Below are 8,355 nucleotides of genomic sequence, written 5' to 3' on the forward strand. Positions count from 1 at the left end.
CAAAAAGGACCCGTTGGAAGTCCGGTAGAGATTACCAGACCGGTTTTCCATTGAGGACAAGAGAGAAGGAATTGTATGAAAAATATGAAGGCAACTTCCCATTAGATATTATTTTGGACTCCGTGTTGCCTAATAATTGTTTTTTCATCTGCTTCCGCAACTTGTGTATTTCACGTTTAGCAATATTAGTGGCATAAGGCTATATTGTTTGCATACACAGGTCTTGCCAATTATTTGACATGCTTAATTCATAATTATATATCTGTCTTGGGTCAATAAGAATCAGTGGTGGCTGCAGGAAAAAATGGGAGGGGGGGAAAGCATATGATAACGACAGGAGTTCAGCAATGGCAGGGCAAGTTTGGTGGGGCGAGCTTCTTGCTTGGGGGGCGCTTGTGATAAGAACACATAGCCAGCTCCTGCATTCATTCATTCATTCATTCATTCATTTACAGAAATTTATTAACTTTTAAAAGATGATAGTCTTATTCTTGTTTGGATTTACATAATCTGTTTACAAAGTTGCATCTATATCCCGCTTTTTTTGTCTGATGAGCCTCCAAACAGGTCATGTAACAGAACAACACAAAACACTTAAAATACAATTTTGGTGTTGGGAGCTGTGCCATTAGGGTGCTGGAAAAGAGAGTCAGTGAAAGGAGGAGGAGATTTGTAGAGCACAGCAAGAATTCATTCCTAATCACCAAGGGTGTGTAACTTGTTTCCTGCTATTGTTAGAGTCCAGCTCCCATCAACCTTGCCAGCATGGCCAATGGTCAAGGAAGATGGGAGCTGTAGTTCAGCAACATCTGGCAGTTTCCAGATTTCCCACCTTGCCATAGAGAGTATCAGGCTCTGCTTAAAATATAGCATTAATAATATTAATTGATCCTGCTGGATTAGGCCAACGGCCAGACTAGTCCAGCTTCCTGTTGTCACTGTGTCCAACCAGAGGATTATGGGAAGCCTAAAAGCCTTAGGCTCATTATGAGCCAACTATCAATGACACCTGTTCTTTTAAGAACATTGAGATCACCTCTCAATTATAAAAATAAGTTTCCAGCCTTTATGATGGCTGAAATAATATTGGAACCACATAAACTGCACCTATTGATGCTTCTGAGACACTGAGCAGCAAGGCTTTCCATTTATAAATAAATAAATAACTCACCCCCTCTTCCACTGAGAAAATGGAGATTATTGTATTTGCTTCCTAAAACAACTTAATTTATGTGTGTACACTTTGATATTCAGTTTTTCTACAACCGTGTTTGGCATTTCCTCAGCTCAGGATTAAAATTATGGTTACATTTGGGGGGGGGACCATCCATAACTTCAGTATTTGACCTGTTGGAGACCACTGTTTCCTTGTTAATCATTGGCTTGCCTCAATAAAATAAGAGGGAATTATTTCATGATGTGCTTTTATGGCGAGAAAATTTATACTAGAAATGACATTGCTCATCCAAATGTATGAAGGATTTTCATTTCTATTATTTAGTTGTGGGCCTTTGTAATCAGTATTTGACAACTTAAGGCACTTCATGATGGAGCAATCAATTTGTCCTCTTTGTTAACAATGAATTTGCTGTATATTACTTGTAATTCATATCTGACCTTGGATGGCAATTATCAGCTTCTCTGTCTGGTATTCCACCACCCCCCCCCTTTCACCCCCGTTCATAGCTATGCTATTGATGTTCCATTGTCAGAGTAACCATCAACTTATCTTGCTGGGTAACAATTGTATAAGTTCTTATATGTGAATTTATCCGCACTGTCAAAGCCAGCTTTCAATAATGTTTTAGGGCACTTACTATAGTTGAGGGGAGATGAACGAACTATCAATTAAAGCACTGAATGCTATCCTTCTTCAAGGAAAATAGTATTTTTTGCCAAACAGACACAATAAGATACGTATGAGTAAAGAAAATGGGAGTGGTGGGGGACTGAGGTAAACATAGGATTCTGTTGTTGTTTTTAAACTCCATAATAATCAACTGCAAGAGTTCTTGCTTGACTAAATAGAAACTAACCTGTTTGACAGTAAGAGCTGTTCGACAATGGAATGGTCTCCCTCAGGAGGTGGTGGACTCTTCCTTGGAGGTTTTAAAGCAGAGGTTGGATGGTCATCTGTCATGGATGCTTTAGCTGAGATTCCTGCATTGCATGAGGTTGGGCTAGATGACCTTCAGGTCACTTCCAACTCTAAGATTCTATGAGTCTATTACTGTATTCATCTATTGCACTAGCTCAGCTCTTGAAGTGTTACAGGATGTTCATCAGCATTCCAATTGCTCAGATGTTAAAAAACAAACACAAAACTGGTGGTGTGTAAGGCCAAACTTTTTTCAAAGAGGGCCAGATTTGATGAAGTGAAGGGCCGTGAGGGCCAACCAAATTGCCAACCCAAGTTGTTGACCTTTTATTATTATTATTATTAAAGACTTTCTTGGTTTACAAAAGTATAAGCAATGTTTCTCTTTTCCCCCCTGAAACTGATTTTTACAGATCAGTTTCATTTGTTGAGACATTAGTGTTACATTAGGAAGAAAAAGGGGGAAAGAGGTGGAGGGGGGAGGGGAAAGGTGAGTGGGGTGGGGACAGGTGGCGATGTTTCTATTTTACTTAATATATGTGTTGACCTTTTTTAGGATTGAAGTTGTTGACCTTTTTATGATTTTACATTGAGCTTTTTTTAGGATGGAAGTTGTTGAGCTTTTCTTAGGATTGGAGTTGAGCTTCTTTTAGGATTATAGTTGTTGAGGTTTTCTTTAGGATTTTACCCCAGGAAATAAACTGCCGCAGGGGCCAGATTTAAACAATGGCAGGCCAGATTAGGCCCCCGAAATGGACTTTGGACATGGCTGGCTTAGGGACAGTTAAGAAATGTGTAATCCAGCTGTACACCTGTTTCCTATGATGAATGTGGATCAGAGCAGCAAAAGGAGTTCTGCAATGTAAGCCTATACATTATACTCTGGAGTAAGTCCCACTAAATACAATGGGGTTTACTCCTAGGGAAGTGTGTGTATTGCAGCCTTAGGCTGGATATGCATGATTCATTTGTGAGACATTCATGAAACAAGAAGCTTGGTGACAGAAAGACATTAACAAGTGCCTTAAACTGCAGCAGGGAGGGTGGTGAGGTGGTGACAGAATACTGTAAACAGACAATGATGCCATAAGCAAATCAGAATAAAATGAATAGATTGTAGCACAGATGGAGAGGCTGATGCCTATATAACAGAATATTCAGTGGTGCTTTTCAATGCAAAATTTGAGCAACTATGTATTAAAACGTACGGTATATATTATAAACCTCTCTTTTTATGCAATTATGATGGTCTGATTCATTTCCCATCTCTTTGTGTTTTCAGCCTAAGGCCAGGTTAGTCAGTGCTTCCTCCATGCTCCTCCTGCATTTCTTGATGCGCGATTTTTCATTTCCCCAGGCAATATATTCTGTCTGTGACTGACAATAGGCTACATTTTGAGCAGAATTAATTGATTGCATCTGCCCATATCTCACTTCCAGTGTGCTATCTCCTTCTTCTTCTCCAGTTGCTGCATCTTTCCTTCATCTCCTGTCTGACCATCAGCTTTAGATTACCACATTTTACTTCTCTCTTTCTCATTAAACAAGCTGCTTCTCCAAACATGTGCACCCATGATGCTCTTCCTATTTGTTCTCTCTGGCAGCTCAGTTGGCCAAGCAACTCATGAGGTTGCTTGGGGCAGGAAAATGTATGTGTTGCGGTGAAGCTGCATGGAATCTAAGGGGTGGACCCTGGGATCCCTTATAATGACACAGAATACTTTTGGGGATAGAATTAGGACAGTAACAACTGTACTCAATTTTAAGTGCTGCACAGTTCACACATGACCCAGCAGTTGCTTCCATGTCTGGTAAAGCAGTGCTCCCCAACCTTTTTATTGCCGCGGACCAGTTGACGTTTGATAATTTTACCGCGGCCCGCTGAGGGGGGGCATTGATTGTTTATATTTTATTTAGATTGTTTTGATTTAATAATTTTAATTTAATTGTATTTAAATGTTCCTTGGGCGGCCCGGTACCAATTGATCCACGGACTGCTGCCGGTCCGTGGCCCGGGGGTTGAAGACCACTGTGGTAAAGAATGTGGTACAACAGCCCTTGGGTCAATAAAATGCCTTGAGGTGGCGTGATCTATTTAGAAGTACACTCTACTGAGTTCAATGATGCTTACTACTATTTACCACAAATAGATTCAAGTTACAAGAAAGGAGATTCCAACTAAACAACAGGAAGAACTTTCTGACAGTAAGAGATGTTCGACAGTGGACCGGACTCCCTTAGAAGGTGGCGGACTCTCCTTCATTGGAGGCTTTTAAGCAGACGTCGGATGGCCATCTGTCATGGATGCTTTCAGTGGCAGATTTTTGGGTCCAAAATTTCACTGGTGCCCTGTGCGACACCAAAATTCACCTCTCTTACACCTCTCATGCTCCATTGTAAATCATAGTTGTGGCGTCCCCAGCAGCACCCCCAAGGTCTATGCCCAATGTGACCAAACCGGTTGCACTCCTCTAAAACCACCTCTGATGCTCGTGGGATTCCTGCATTGCAGGGCGTAGGACTAGATTAGCCTCAGGGTGCCTTCCAACTCTTTGTTGTTTTTGTTTAGTCGTCTTAGTAGTGTTCGACTCTCCGTGACCCCATGAACCAAAGCATGCCTTGGAAACTCTCTCTTTCTTCTCAAAGCTTCTCCTTTTTTACATCCATGGAGTTTTCTTGGCAAAATACTGGAGTGGTTTGCCAGTTCCTTCTCCAGGTGGATCACATTTAATCTAAAGTCTCGGCTATGACCTGTCCGTCTTGGGTGGCCCTGCACGGCATAGCTCATAGCTTCTTGGAGTTATTCATGCCCCTTCACCACGACAAGGCAGTGATCCATGAAGGGGCTTCCAACTCTACACTTCTATGATATAAACATGCATAGGACAGCAACCTTGTACAGTGGTACCTCGGGTTACAAACGCTTCAGGTTACAGACTCCGCTAACCCATAAATAGTACCTTGGGTTAAGAACTTTGCTTCAGGATGAGAACAGAAATCGTGCTCTGGCGGCACGGCGGCAGCAGGACCCCCTATTAGCTAGAGCGGTGTCTCAGGTTAAGAACAGTTTCAGGTTAAGATCGGACCTCCGGAACGAATTAAGTTCTTAACCAGAGGTACCACTGTGTTCAGTTCTTTGTGTCTTTGCAAGGGAGGTGGGTGGGGAGAAATCACAATTAATTGACTCCACCTGCTGTGATCCATGACTCTGCCTACCAGTAGCTGCCAGTGGGTACCAGCCTCCAGGTTTAGAGGCAACAAGCCTCTAGACACCAGTTGCTGGATAAGGGTGAGAAATAGTCATTGCCCTCGTGTCCTGCTTGTGGGGCTTCCAATCGTCTTTTGGCTAGCTTGGCCAACTGTGATTTGTTTTCCCACACTGAACTTCAATTCACCAAAGATGTCATCTGTGCATGTGTTTTCATCAGCACATACGTGGCAGCTGTCTGAAATTGTTTGGGGATATGCTGCATCAATTCTCCAGTAGATGGAGCATCTTCATTGCTTTTCTTCAAGAGTATTTGGGGGAAGAGAAAGGAAGAGGAAAGTGAGTCAATTCATTAAAAAAAACCAAAGAGATCTATTCCCACTGATTTCAGGTAGGTATTCAATACCTTGGGGCTATTCTCATGACTTTTAATTTCCCAATTTTGGTGCAGTATGCCAATCATCATATTCCAGTGCCAGGATCATACATTTTAATGGACTGGGTTATGACACTGCCATGGAAGGCGAGCGTTAAGTGAAAACAACAGCAGAAACTCTTGCAGTACAAACTGTAACACCAATCAGTTCAGGAATCAGTTTACGGAAAAACAGATCTGCATTTCTTTCTCTCTTTTTTTGCACACAGCGCTCATGTCTTCTGTCATTTTGTTGAAATCATATTACATTTTCCCAGTAGACAAACACAATATTATGTACTTTGGAAAACTGGATACTTCTTCCTCCAGGACCATAGCTGTTAACATTGACTGTATGCAGGGCTTTTTTCAGCTGGAACCATTTCAGCCAAGAACCATACACTTAAGTGGCCAGTACACACAATTTATTTTTTACTTTAATACTTAAGTCTTTTTTTAAAAAAATGTGTGCATTTATTTAATCCTGAGTTTAGGATTGCACTCTTCTTGTGGGGTTGTGCAGGAAATCAAGCAGAATTGCAATCTAAGACATGACAGGGGAACTGCCCAAAGGTGCTTGGAGAAGATTACGGTTGTTGCTATTTTTATAGATAATAATTATTTTTTTTATTAAATTTGTATACTCCCCTCCATCCAAATGTGCTTGAAGAAGAATACTCTTTTCAGAATTTTTAAGCAGATTATAATTCTAATAATTTATTAAATTTGTATACTGCCCTTCACCCGAAGGTGCTTGGTCATGGGGTTGCCATATGTCCAGAATTTAATGGAAGATTCACTTTTATGTCTGGATTTTCACTTTTCGAAATATGTCAACCCTATTAAGCTCGGAGAAGAATACTGTCGTCGTTATTTTTATATATTTATCGTCACCATCAATTAAATTTGTATACCACCCTTCATCCAAAGAGCCCAGGGCGCTTCACAACAGAATAAGGCAAAATGAGAACACACACACACACACATTTTAACTGCCTTAGAATGTTATAAATCCCCACAGGAGAAGGGCGCGCAACCCTAAACCTTGTCTACTCGGAAGTAAAGCCCCACTGCGCCCAGAGGGACTGACTAGGGAGCAAAGCCTTCTTGGACGCAGCGGGATCAACCAACCCCCTCAGGGATTCCCGCAAACGAATCTCCTCAGGCGGCGCAGGCAGCTCCCCTCCCCAGCCCGTCCGCCCCGCTGCCATTAGGACTTAAAATAAAGGCAGGAAACAGGTTGCCGAGCGCCTGAGGCGGATCACCGCAGCCAAACGGCGGTTAAAGCACCGCGAGAAGCGCCTCAGAAACGCGCGCTTTTCCTCCGCCTCCTCAGCTTTTCCCGCGCTTTCCACCCCCCTCAGGGCGGCGCCATTTTGCTTTCTGCTGAACAGTGTTTTAAGCGGTTGACTCTCAGCCTCCCTGTGAGCCTTATTGCCCCCATTGAATAGGAAATGGGGTTTCTTTGTTTGGTTTTTTTGAGGAAGGACAGCAGGTCTTGTGCCATACACGCCACAGATTATTTTTATCTGTTCTTCTGAAACCTTGTTTGTGGTGGGGGTTTTTTTTTGTCATCAATAGGGTTTCAAAATAAGGTTTCAATAGGGTTTCAAAATAGGGTTTCAATAGGGTTTCAAAATCTACTTTTATTACTGTTGTTTCAGACTGCCCTTAAATCATGTTGGGGGTGAAGGCTGTGGTTTGAAAGTATTTTTAAAGTGAATGAACTGCCCTGTGGTCTTCTGCTGAGGGGGCTGTATAGAAATTTAACAAACAAACAAACAAACAAACAACAAACAGGGTTTTGTAGAAATATAGATTTCACCCAGAACCGTCATGTTATGTGGTATGGAAACTTTACACCTGACTTAATTTTGTATTTAGACAAAAATGTTGTGTTAAACACTCCTCCTGACTGATCATTTAATGATCGTGTTTATCGTTAGGGGCAAAATATTGGTGAACGTGCAGTGTAACTTTGGACACTTTTAACATTGGAAAGTTTGATGCTTATTCAGATACATTAAAATTTGTTAATGGTAAAAAGCTGAATAAAAAAATTCCTTCAGTAGCACCTTAAAGACCAACTAAGTTTTTATTTTGGTATGAGCTTTCGTGTGCATGCACGAAAGTGTGCATGCACATGAAAGCTCATACCAAAATAAAAACTTAGTTGGTCTTTAAGGTGCTACTGAAGGAATTTTTTTTATTTTGCTTCGACTCAGACCAACACGGCTACCTACCTGTAGGTAAAAAGCTGGTTAAAGACGCCAGCTATCATTACAAACAGGTCAGTGGAAACAACTGCCTCAGACAAAGTGGGATAATTTTACAAGAGGGTTAATGTTAGCTTCAGATTCCCTCCTTTTTCATGAAAATTTCACCCCTGCCTTACAAAGCACCTCCTGTGCTAGCCTAGCCTGTAATAATAATAATAATAATAATAATAATAATAATAATAATAATAATAATAATAGAATTTATATACTACCCTATACCCGGGCCTTTACAGCAAGGGGTGGGTTTTCTTTTCATTTGTCTCCAATTTTCATTTTGTATCCTTAGGGCTATTAAATACCGTATGTGAGTTTGTGCTTTTATAATGTTCTTCCTTTTCTTTTCCCTCTTAATGTA

This window comes from Zootoca vivipara, chromosome 1 (genome assembly GCF_965207765.1).
Source record: "Zootoca vivipara chromosome 1, rZooViv2.hap1.1, whole genome shotgun sequence".
Taxonomy (NCBI): Eukaryota; Metazoa; Chordata; class Lepidosauria; order Squamata; family Lacertidae; genus Zootoca; species Zootoca vivipara.